Consider the following 13,810-nt stretch of genomic DNA (forward strand, 5'->3'; position numbering starts at 1 on the left):
TTTACGATGTCATATTTCTAAATAGTAGGCAGTTGAATCAAAATGAACATTATGTAAAAAACATCACACATTTATATCTGTACAAAGAAAATAAAGAATTACAGTAAAAGGACCAAGTTCATTTTATGGGGCCATTTTAGGCCCATATCATATATGGGCCTTTCATTTCTAAGCAACTATGTAAATTTTATATACTTTTATAACGCCTTAAGATCTGTTTAAAGATCATTACAAAAGTTGATAGCATCGTTGATATCATTGCGTCGCCTCAAACGCTGACGTCGCTATTTTACTACGAAATGAAAATTTTTTATTGGTGAAAAAAAATGAGCATGAACAAGTTTTATCCTCTTTTTGATTTCTTTATTATTCAATTTGAAAAGTACTTTTCGTCACGATATGCATTTCTTTATGCTAATTTAACTTTTCATTTTTTATTTTCATTATTGAGTGAATAACGCTACTTATCTACGCAATTTTGGGACAATCCTCGTATAACATTGTGAGTTAGTTTTTGATATTAATAAGAAATATTATGTGAACAACCCTGGTAGCCTTGCAAAGTTTTACAAACCCGTGAGTCAAATTTCATGACTTATCTTATGGCTGTATGCTTACAAATTACAAACAGTGTCTATTTGTTCGTTTGTTTGCCTATGTAAATGTACATGTCCGTCCGTCTCTCTCTCTTTCTCTCTTTCTCTCTCTCTCTCTCAGACATAAAAGTGTGTGACATAAATAAACATCTCTTCCGTTTACCAAAACACTTGAATAAAATGTGAGAGAGAGAGAGAGAGAGAGAGAGAGAGACACTTGGATAGATCGTAGAGCATGTTACATATCGAAAGAAGACATGTCTTTTGTTCATTGGGAAATAAATCTAGAGTGAGTGAGTGGTCTAAGGTGCGGCCTAATTAGTGTAGAACGGTTGCCGTGGAGCCATGCTGTGTCGTTTTTGTATTAGCATAAACAGGTCGGTCCGCGCTATAGAACTGTTTCAGATGTTTACAAGCTTTGCATTTCGAGGGTACAAACAACGTATTTGATTACTGCATGTAAATCATGGATGAAGAGGAGAAAAACCCTAAGTCAAAGGTACGTTTTTTAATTGTTGTAGTTCAAGTTCAAGGAACAGACGATTGTGAAGATTAATCTTGACGTTTCTCTTTTGAATAGCGGGTCATGCCGAGAACAATCTACATGTAATTGCCTATCATGCCTGTCCGCAAATAAAGCTGTAGTTAAATTTGGAATTTCTATTTCATGCAGTGCATTTTTAGGAAAAATATCTCAATAACATTGGTGATAATCTCGGCATTTCTCTCGGCGATGTGTCAAATACGTCTGCATTGACCATGTTAAGACACTGCCAAATTATTCTAATGTTCCTTTTTTCTGTTTAGAAGACTCTTACAAAGACTCCTCCGTTATGTGCCGTGATTTTCTCGAACACCACGTAAAAGGCTACACGCTCGGACTCGGAAGTTGCTGTGATAATCCTACGTTTGAATCAGATGTAACAATACTAATATTCAAGCACCTGTTAATGAATCTACTGGCTGAAAGGATCCATTCAAAAGCATTACCCGAAGGTAGGTTGTCGACTTGTCATACACTAAACGTTTATAAAATATATCATTTTATATAGTAAAGATTATGTTTATAGTCTTAATCACAATATTGCATCAATATTGGGACATGAAGCTACAGAACTTCGAGTTAGATAAATTCGTCGTAGTCTTCAAAGGTCTGTCAAAGAAACACAAGTACGTGTAGAACGGTTTGATTTTCATAAACTAAGAAACACGTTTAGTACAGGCTACATGAAAATTCAGAACATTTTTGCAAATTCGAAAAGAGCACACGTTTATTTTAATATGATGCATATCGGTATTTATAAGGATATATTTGCCTCTAAGATTATAACACATGTTTTGATGTTGGTGTCTTTTACGGTGGATTGCTTTGTCTACATTTATGAAAGAAATGAATTGCAAATATTATTTGCAAAATTTGTTTTTCATATTTTGATTCATAAAACATGGATCTCGAATCAAACTTTAAAATCCCTCCCCCTTGTTTATATAACAAAAACATGTACATGTAGTTGGGATATAGATAAAACTGTTATATGGATTAAGTGAACATAGCTCTGTCTGTTTACTACGAAAGCCGAGAAGGATCATTCGAGATTCGAGATTCGAAATACGAGATTCGAAATACGAGATTCGAGATTCGAAATTCGAGATTCAATATCTAAATTAACCAATCAAATCATGGATCTGAAACCTGTATCCTAGCAACATCAAACTGTTCTAAATAAAGATCATTCGTACATGCTCTTTCCTACAAATAAATGTCTTAATAGCTCTTATATAGTGGTTATAAAATGGTTAAATAAACATTGATGAATTAACCCCACACAGTATAAACAATTAAATTAGAAATAACACTGTTGGCTTTGCGAAACTAAGTGGTTTTGTTTGCCCTGTATGTATTTCCCCCCGAACAATTTTAACCCGAAGTGTATTCGCCCCAACTGTGTAAAAATCGACTCGCGAAGAAAAATCTGTTTAATCTAAATGTTTAAGCTATGAAACGAAACTCAAAAAAATAATCGACATGTCAAAATATAGGTTATGATAAAGTTTTAAACCATAGAAGATATAATGATTTACAACCTCAAAGACAAAAATCCAGATAAGAATAGTGTATTGTAGGGTATGGCAATGCCATTGTCGATATGAGAGAGAGAGAGAGAGAGAGAGAGAGAGAGAGAGACAGACAGACAGACAGACAGACAGACAGACACAGAGAGAGTTTTGTAGTGTCAAATTCAGTTTGATTTAGAATTTGAAATTGATTTGATTTGTTACAAGCATATATAGACAATAATTAAGCCTCTAAAACGAGAAAAGAGAGGAGGTAGCTAGGGTAGGGCAGATCAACTAGCAAGCTTTAATTTTAACGGTGTTAGCGCACCTGTGATTTACATCGACTCTCTCTCTCTCTCTCTCTCTCTCGCTCGCTCTCTCTCTCTCTCTCGCTCTCTCTCTCTCTCTCTCTCTCTCTCTCTCTCTCTCTCTCTCTCTCTCTCTCTCTCTCTCTCTCTCTCCCATCAGCTAGCATTTCCTTTTCCGTGAGGGGGCTTGGGGTATTTGTGATGTCTTACGTTAGCTAGCGAAAATGATAAAAAAAAAAACATGAAATTTTCTTTAAACTGTGTGTGAATGTTGTACGCCAATAATCTGTTTTCAGTATATACATTTCAAGAGGGGTGGGGGGGGGGGGGCGGCTATATAGTCCTAATTAATCTTTCAGTTATTCTGTCCCCACTTTGTTTTCTCTTCGTTTTCCAGGGGTTTTTTTTATTTGGCTCGGCAAATTAATATAAAACTTTCTGTGTAGCTCCATAACGATGCACTGTAGATAAATTATGAGAAGTTTTACTTTTGATAAACAGGTACATATCCGTACTTGATTTTTAATTTGACTCTTATAATCGGATTGAATATTCCAATAATTATAGGGTAGGAAAGAGTAGACGGGACTTTTTTGCGCATATCCTACTGTACCATTCATTCAACACAGGTATTAGCACTCATCGAGTTCGATTTGCTTTCCTTTTCTTTCATCCACTGGATTTAAAGCTATTAATTTTTGAAAATATTTTGAATTTATGGCCTGATTAATAAATTAGAGCTGCGCTGGTGCATATATTTACTCAAATGGACCAAAATATAACCAAATGAATCTAAAAGTTTTGACAAAATTAGTTTTAAACGTACATGTACGACTCTTTTTTTCAATTCTAATCGGGTATGTCCTTTAGAAAAATCTTGAACCACACACATTTTAGCAAATAAAACGACAATTGTTTCATTTTTTATGGGGAGGGAGGTGGTGCCGGTAAAGGACATGTATTGCTTGTCGCAGTTGTGCTATACTCTCATTTGTTATAATAGGTACATGTAATACTACATATTGATATAAAATGAAAGTTTTCAATCACACTGTACATAGCTTCTATCACGCATTTTGACCCGTGCGATAGTTTAAAACAATTTTCAAAGCATTTAATGTAATTCAACCGATCATTTTTGAAATTTAATTTTCTGGATCCCCGCCTGATACGTCCGCCTTCTTGTATATTAGAATTACATGTACGTTGACCATATGTACACATTAACTTAATCGGCTATGTTATGGGACGATACCATTTTATATCAATGTTTTTGCAGGATATGTAACAAATAACAGCCTATTTGTGGATTTTTGCACTGACTATTTGAGATAATTTGCCGCCATCTTATATGCATTCCACACACCACTCACAGCTTCTTTATTTGGTGTTCTGTGTGTATGGCGACAAATTGGTAAATTTGCACCACTCACCCCTTGTAGCTTCATCCTGATTACATTTTATCTGGCTAAGTGTAATGTAGTAGTATATTAAATACACACATCTTTGTTTGCAGTGCTTATTTACATCTTTAGAGATTTACTTACAAAAAAAGTAAAAATTTGTATGACTTATATGTAATTATTGTCAATTTTGGTGCGGTGGGGGGTAGGGGGATAGAAAACGACAGAGAAACTTAACTTGGCTATGAAACATATGCTTTTATTCTTTCTTGTTGATATGTCAATGAATGAATTATAACAAAATATATGTACAACAATTAATTTTGAAATATTCATGCACAATCAGATAAAGGGTTTTACTGTTCTCTGCACAAGAAATCGGCAATGTGAACAAATTGGCACCCTATCATCCCTACCTTTAATTGTAGAGAGTAGGTATCCTTTTATATTGAAAACAATTCCAAAAGTAAGACTCATAATAAGTTGTTTACTGAGGAAAAGGAAAAAAAAATGTATTTATTAATAATTCCGTATGATGTGATAATATCTCAATGATTTGTTTATCATCATAGTACTAGTGTATCACTGCATACATAAATACGATAAGTAATGCTTATATTTATTAGTGAAACAGGACAGATTATTTATATTTAGATTATTTAGATACATGTACTAATCTTCATGCGGGGATCTAGAAAGGAGGGGGTCAGGGGATCTGGACCCCCTCCTCGGGAAAATTGGAGCTTATTAAATTTACATACTAAAATTTTTTAAATTTGGCCTAGGACCCCCTACAGAAAAAATTAGCTACTCTTATGAAGTTTTCTACCATAACCGCATTTTTACACAAAAGGAGTGAATAAACCCGGGTTTTAAACTATTACTGGTGGTGAAATACCTTAGGGTTCAAATGCATCAGGTGGAAATGCACCAGAATCACTTAGATCCGCGAAGCACACTGCATTATTACTAGTCTACTTAGATATTCTGTGTAAAAGTAAATACAAATAATTATTTAGTTAGGTAGGGAGAAGTGAACATAGCATTCATTTGTATATAAGAGCATGTACGTATGATTTTTATTTAGAACAGTTTGATGTCGCTAGGATACATATTTTCAGATCCTTGATTTGATTGGTTAATTTAGATATTGAATCTCGAATTTCGAATCTCGAATCTCGTATTTCGAATCTCGTATTTCGAATCTCGAATCTCGAATGATCCTTCTCGGCTTTCGTAGTTTACGTATGACCACTGTTCTCTATCATTTAAATTGTATTGCCATACAGAGAAAATGTTATTTATGTAAAGTTTATATACAAAAACCTGTATTTATGTATAAAACTCAACGTCACTGAGGATCCCATATTCAACAATAATGTATGACAGATAATGATCACATGTTAAGTAATTCAAAGTCACTTGAAGTATTAATGAAATTTGGAATTGAACAACATGAATTTACAATCTTCCAGAGCTCTGATGCAAAACAGAATACTGATTTTGTATGCATCAGGCAGATCAAGTTTTGTGTGCAGCGATATTCATTTTTTTGTCTGTAAAAATACCAAATATACAAGGAAAATCCCTGTTGAAAATCAAATAAATGAAAAAACATATTTTCAATTATATAAAAGTTGCAATAAAAAATATTTTAGAACTTGTAGTATACAATGTCCTTATAGTAAGTGAGTAAAAAAAATCACTAAAATAACTACTTGTCTATTAACTAAATTAATAATCTGTCGAAATGAAAAATTAATTTTTGTAATCCAAACGAATATCGGAATTTTATCTTATCCTTATTCGTGTTATTTAAGTGCCTTGCCAAGCTCAGCCGAGACACACACTGCGCATTATCTCATTATTTCATCTAAATTCAATTGCCTAGTTAATGCTTTAGTTTCAGATATTTAAGAGGTCAGATAGTGTGGTCAATACTAAATAATTTTGCTGTATCAGTAATTTTCGTATGCTTTGTTTTTAAAGTTCCGAGTTCTAATTAAGCATTGCTGAGAAGCCACTAAACCTTTTTGTTTTCTCATTTATTCTATGTAATTTGGAAAGATTTAATGTTGATGTTAAACACTGATTTAGATACTTCCTAATATTAACTTAAGTCACAAACTTAAATTAAAATAATTAAGATTAGCTGGATAAGAAAAGAAGTAATATTATTTATGCAGACGACCAACTTGAACTTCATAACGATTGTTAATTGTTAAAATTTGTGCTGGGGGATAATAATGACAGTAATGTATATATGGTCATTTTTGCGATGATCAAATACTCGCTTTTTCGCAACAATTATATTCAAATTTGATTGCTACTGCCTAGTTTTTTTTAATCGCAGAAAATGGCTAATGATAATAAAAGAAGTTACAAAATTTTCACATTTTTGCAAATTTTGTGACATACGAAAGGTATAAACACCAGTTGCTATGAAGTTGCTATTAAAAAAAGGTTGGGATATAAGGTATAAATATAGCTTCGAAAAAATCTCCAATTTAACAGCATGGCTAAAGTTACCGATATAATCGTTTAGGTGTGTGGCCTCATGTAAATAAAAACGTTGTTTCCCCAGCTTAGTTATTTTATAACAGAAAATAAATATGACGTGTACACAAAACAATGAAATTTCATTTCAAATTGCTTTTTATGAATCAAACTTTGCGACATTTTGACGTATAAGGTAAACGCTAAATTTAAATAATGCATCAGCTGTTTGTAAAAGTTTTTACATTATAAAATTGTGTCCTATTCAAGATTGGATTTTCATCGTAAAATTGATAACAACTGATAAAGAATCTGTTTGTTCTATATTAATTAGGTTTATGCTGATTTGCGTTAGTTAATGAAAAAAAAAATATTCTTGACAGTCTCTATGTATTCTGATTATTAAAGTCATCTGTATCCAAATTGACCGCAGTTGAATTGAAATTCAGATTTTAATGATTTACCCAAAATATCTTAATCATTCAATTCACAACAACTTCTGTTATAAATAGTCAAATGAATTCACAGGCAGTTTACATGTAAATTATGGGATGGAAATAGTAAAATAAAATCCATGTTTAACAAATGATACGTATTTGATATACTAGATGATAAACATTAAGGGGCTTTGCATTTTCATCAAGATTTTTTTGTACGTTATACTGTGTCCGAATTTTTCCTTATTTGTTTTCCTTGACTTATGGTTTAAAAATGAAATGAAGTAGCAACTGGTTTGATATTCTGAGGAGGTGACAATGCTAAAAAAACTTAACTGAAATTGATCATACATAAATGTATTCAGTTGATGTACATATATGTTGATTAGATTTTTTTTGTTGCATCTGACGGGAAAAAATACACACTTTTACGGCTTTCCACTGTTCAATATGCAGTTTAATGATGCAGCTGGAAATATTACCGTTTTTGCAATATCTATTGTATTAAATATGAACCCTTAATCGCATAAATATAGCTGTATATGCATTAGGACATTAATTACAGAAGGGGAAGGGGATGATAAGTGGGACGTATCTCTATTAGATTTTGTTCTTTAGGTTAAATGTCACTATTAAGTTTTATCAACGTCCCAATTTAAATGTATCAGATAAAAGACTGTTTTCGAGAAGAAGAAAAAATCCCCCACACTCCAGGTGCCCGTTTCACAAAGATTTCCAAAGATGATTCATTAGATAGAACTTAAGATATGCCTAATTTATAACTTATATATAATTAGGAATTTACTGAGGTTTATCATAGCTGTTTCACAGAACTTTCTTAGCGTTGCACAATTGACTTATCTTAATTAAGATACATTGTAAATCACTTTCATATCATATTGTTAATTCTATATAAGTACCGATCATGTGTAAATTCTTTTCAATATGACATTTTCATGGATGATGAAATTTTCCATTTACATGTATAATCAAGCAGATAAAAATTACGTAATAAACCCGTATGTTCTTTGTAAACGGTATTTCTTTTTAATTTAATGCATTGCTCAAAGTATCTTTCTTATTTTTTGCCACATGTACATATATTTCTTAGTTTTAATTATTATATGGATATGACCGCATAAATCAACTGAAATTGGTCACTGCTGAAATTTTTACGATCGAATGTATTTTTTGTCTATAGTTGGTCCATTATAAAGAGCCCGTGTTAATATATACAGATATGCCTACTACAAAATTAAAAATTCTGGTGTGACCAGATAATCTACAAAATGTAAAAATCTTAAATCTAAACCAAAGAAATTAATTGACGATATATATTATGTATATTTTTACTTCTAAAATTTTAGTTTAGTCTAGTAAAGTGAAAAAGGTTTTAATGATGCGTGTAATTTGTTATTTTTGTTTCACTTTAATGTGCTTTAATTTGCGTATAATTCATTTCAGTAGAACATAAACAGTCGTCATGGTTAGTTTGTTAAGACATCGATTTACCTGTCTTAAAGTGAAGATATAACTTAGGAATTACCTAAGACAAGACTTGAATAGTGAAACGGATAAGTAATAGACTTCAGAAAAAGTTTTTTTTTTCACAAAAGATGCATGTAACTAAGTTAAAATCATGCTATGTAAAACGGGCCCCTGGGGATAGATTTTGAACCTAAGTTGTCCGATCCAATGTATTTGCCCGAAACTTGATGAACTCGCCCTACACTATCTTCTATGATTTCTTGTTAGTTAATCCACGTAAAAAGTTCTCGCTAAATAATTCAATATTTTTTTCATTTCATGTAAATATTTTTTATGGTAACTCCCACTGATATGGATCCGCCAAAGCGTGACCACTACCTCACTTTCATTTATACAATTGCAAAAATGATAGTAGGGTGTTTTTTTTTTTATTAATTTTACAATAATTACATGTATTGATCAAGCAAAAATGAAATTATAGCTTAAGGACATTTTCTTACACGACTTAAAATACAGAAGGTGTAAGCAGTTACTTCATTATTTTATTGGCAAAATGTATTCATTTATAAGGATAGAAATGCATTATCATTTTTGATATAGGAAACATAGATTTGTTGCCTTTATCGAAGATCTAATTAAAAAGATTGAAAAAAATTATGTATTTTCAGGTGCACATTTTCTTATGCACATGAGGATGTCAATGCACGATTCAGCAACGAGCCTAAAAAACTGAGGAGAAAATGATGCCGAAACGCTCGATGATCCCATTGAGCTACTTCTTAACGTCAACATGATTATTAATTTAATTACGACATTAACATCCTGATGCAAAATAGTATGTGTGAATTGAGAAAATTTACTCGTCCACTTCACTACAAGATTACAAACAACGATTAGATAGTGAAAACGTTCTACATAGGGATGGATGACTCTCCTACATGTAACAAGAAAGCCAAAGGAGGTAAACAAACATGGTTTAAGTGTCGCAAAATTCGTAGTATAAGAGGAATACCAAAACTTTTCCCATTTATCTTTAACGGCATTTTTGAAGAAAGAAGTTTAATCCACTTGACTGATTGGAAATAATCAATAAGTTGTCATATTGATTACTACTGTGAAAAAAACTAAGCTATATAAGAACAGTAAGAAACAATGCTGTGAATAGATAGAGACATTTTTTCGCACATGCGCAGGAAATATGTCACATGTTTTCTATATAGTCAACTCTTCATGAAAAATGAAAAAGAGATAATACGTGCAGCCACAATACAAAACATGATCATGGATGATGAAAAAGTTACATGTACACCCCTTGTTTAAAGCAAGTAATAAAATGTTTCACTATTGTAATTTAAAAATCCTTCATGATATTTCAATATTCTTTAAAATTTCTTTCTACACATTTTTCTCTTTTTTTGATGGCATTGTAAATCGAAAGGCAATTATGAGTTATGATGATATGTTGATCTTTTTGGTGGATTCACAACTTTCTGATCTTTTATGTAAACTGAACATAGCATTCATATTGGTGGGCCCACTAATTATGTATTCAATAGCAGCGATAAACTAATTGTTACCGGCCTAGAGTTTCTTTGGTGAATCCACCAACTTTGTAATCTGTTCTATTTATTAATTCGTATAACTTGATATCTGGTGGATCCACTAAGTAGGGGTATTTTGAATTTTGTCAATCATTTTGGTGGCTTCACCAACTTTCTTGTTTTGTATATAAACTGACATGTGTTGCGGTGTTTCTGTTTATTTAGTGCCATCGATGAATGTTTAGAAACTTTTGGTGAATGCACCAACTTTGTACTCTATGTTTGTATAATTTCATTTTGGTGGATCCACCAAATATTTGGATAATGAAAGTCTGAGTTCACCAAATTTAATCAGTAAAGTATAAGACAAAACGATTATTGCATATTTGTATTTAGGTGGAATCGCCAATTAAGGTTTCTTTAAAACTGAAATGTTTGATAACAGGTGTTGCTATTATTGCTTTGTTGGTGGGTTCACCAAATCTTTGAATGAAATAAAAAATTGAATGCGGACAAATTCACAAATGAATTTTGGTGGAACCACCAGGGCCCTGTGTGAATGAGATAATTGATGCTGTGTAAAAAAATAGAATCGCCAATATTTTATTATTGGTGGACCCACCAAGTTTATTTGTAAGTGAGATATTCGATGAAATAAGTTGATGGAGTCACCAATATGTTGACTGTTATTGTAGAATATGAAGGTTTAAAGGTACTGTAAAATGTGCTTTTGTGTGAAAAAGATGGCGGGTTCACGAATTTATGTTGTGTTCAACAACAAAAATGAATAAAATTCATGTTCATTTCTGTTATTGCATTCCGTTCATTTTTCATTTTGCACTGAAAAAAAGAGGACACGAATAGAAAATCCTCTTTCTTAATAGAAACAGTTTGTGGGTCTATTATTATATGCTGTGGTTCTATATTTATATGCTGTGGTTCTATAATTATATGCTGTCGGTCTATTATTATATGCTGTGGTTCTATAATTATATGCCGTGGGTCTATTAATATATGCTGTGGGTCTATTATTATATACTGTGGTTCTATAATTATATGCTGTGGGTTTATAATTAAATGCTGTGGGTCTATTATTATATGCTGTGGTTCTATAATGATATGCTTTGGGTCTATTATTATATGCTGTGGTTTCATTATTATATGCCGAGGTTCCATTATTATATGCTGTGGGTTCATAATTATATGCTGTGGTTTCATTATTATATGCTGTGGTTTCATAACTATATGTTGTGGGTTCATAATTATATTCTGTGGGTTCATAATTATATGCTGTGGTTTCATTATTATATGCTGTTGGTTCATAATAAATGCTGTGGGTTCATAATTATATACTGTGGTTTAATTATTATATGCGGTGGGTTCATTATTATATGCTGGTATACTTAGATTTTACACAGGCGCTCTTATTGTAAACGTTCCTAAACAAAATGGCGGCAGATTCCACAGGGTTGATAGAAAAGGTATTTGAGGATTTAAACTTACATCTGTTTCACAACAGGTTCAGGGCTGACAAAATAACCACAGATATTGTATGTAAATTATCTGCACACGAATTCCAAAATTTCGGGATCTCAAATACAAGGGATATGATGAGATTAAGAAATGAGTGTGTGAAATATGGAACTGAAATGCCAAAAAAGGTACGGCCTCAGTGTGGTCCTCCGATGTATGATATTCCAAAAACAGTATTAGAAATGTTCATTGAACATGGATGCACAATTACTTACATTTCAAACCTTCTCTCAGTGTCAAAAAGAACGATTTACAGAAGAATGGCACAGTATGGACTTAGTAAAATGAACTTTACAGAAATATCCGACAATGACCTTGATTTAAAACTCGGGGAAATTTAAAAAGATTTCCCCTTCTGTGGAGAAAATCTCTTAAGACAGATGATAACTTTAAAAGGAATAAGGGTTCCTAGGTGGAGACTAAGAAAAAGCATACATCGAATGGATGAAATTGGTGTTTGTTAGAGACAAGCTGGCAGACTACACAGACGTGTTTATAATGTAACGGGCCCAAACCATTTATGGCACATAGACACTAATCATAAACTTGTGCGTTGGCGATTCATAATTGTTGGCGGAATAGATGGTTTTAGCAGACTGGTGATGTCCTTAAGATGCACAGACAATAATACAGCTGAAACAGTATTGCAGTGTTTTTTGTCAGGCGTTGAACAATATGGTTACCAAATCGGGTTAGATCAGATAAAGGTATGGACAATATTTCTGTGGCTGACTACATGTTGTCCAAAAAAGGTCATGGGAGTTTGCTTATTGGAAAACGCACACACAATCAGCACATTTAGAGACTTCGGAGAGACGTGTACGATGGGGTTCTTGTATATTTTTATAACTTATTTTATCATATGGAGGACCTTGGTACAGTGGTAACAACGCTATTGTTGACAAACGACACGCACGTTTCTGATACACGAACGATCACGCACGATACACGAACGATCACGCACGATACACGGACGATCACTAACTTACTGAATGTTCACGATACAGGAACAAAAACGATAAAACACGCAACCGAACGATTCTACCCCATTAAACAAGCAAAATCAAAATTTATTTTTAAGATTAGAATTAAGAAAACGTATTGCTTTAATTTGTATTGCTTTATTTTTGTGTTTTATTGAAAAGCGGCATGTACAGTAGCAATGCACTGTTTTATATTTTATGAGTAAACAATTTACACATCCATACAAAAAAAAATGATTTATACGCAAATTATTTTTTTTTGTCTCCATAACGAATAATAACTTAAATGTAAATAAAATGAAGATAATGCATTAACTATACGAAATTATTTACATACGGGTTGACTGTTTATGTAATCCAGTTCCCTTACGTACGATTTGATTATGCGGGATAGAGGTAAATTTGTTACCTTGTTCCATAGAATTTCGAATATTTTCATCATTTACAGTACATAATTGATTTATTTCTATTTTTTTAAATTTTAAAGCGTCTATAATTTTTTTTTTCAAACAAATGTTTACACAATGTACCAGATAGGAATGCGTATCGTATTCTCATTTGAAAGAGAAACGTTGGGAACAATCGCTTAGTTTAAAACGGGGAGTGGGTAAGCTTGACCGCTTTCATTCAACGTGCCGCGCTTGCTAATATGATTAAAATTATGTGTCAAGACACAATGGATGCTTGATATAGGCTGACTATAACATTATGCAAAACTAACTCGACCGAACAAAGGATTGAATGAGCTGTGGAAATACTTGATAAATTTATTTAACCACGGAAGAGAGAATGAATGTTAACAAATGTCAATGATCTTCTATAGAAAAATTTTTAAAATTCACATTGTTTTACAAAAACTACTTGTCATTGTTTAAAGAATAAATCCTGACATTCCGTAAAAAAAGTTACAAAACGAAAAAACCGCACGATCACGCACGAACATGCACGATAAAAAACGCAAACTATT

General features: G+C 32.4%; 1 long non-coding RNA gene across 1 annotated transcript; it reads left to right on the top strand.

Annotated features, from left to right (window-relative positions):
• The first annotated feature begins 796 nt into the window (after positions 1-796).
• Positions 797-10,911, top strand: LOC105345587 (uncharacterized). The gene is made up of 3 exons (XR_004603050.2): positions 797-1,095; positions 1,404-1,592; positions 9,455-10,911. It is a non-coding gene; the product is annotated as an uncharacterized lncRNA (long non-coding RNA).
• The last annotated feature ends 2,899 nt before the right edge of the window (positions 10,912-13,810 follow it).

The sequence above is a fragment of the Magallana gigas genome, chromosome 9 (genome assembly GCF_963853765.1).
Source record: "Magallana gigas chromosome 9, xbMagGiga1.1, whole genome shotgun sequence".
NCBI lineage: Eukaryota > Metazoa > Mollusca > Bivalvia > Ostreida > Ostreidae > Magallana > Magallana gigas.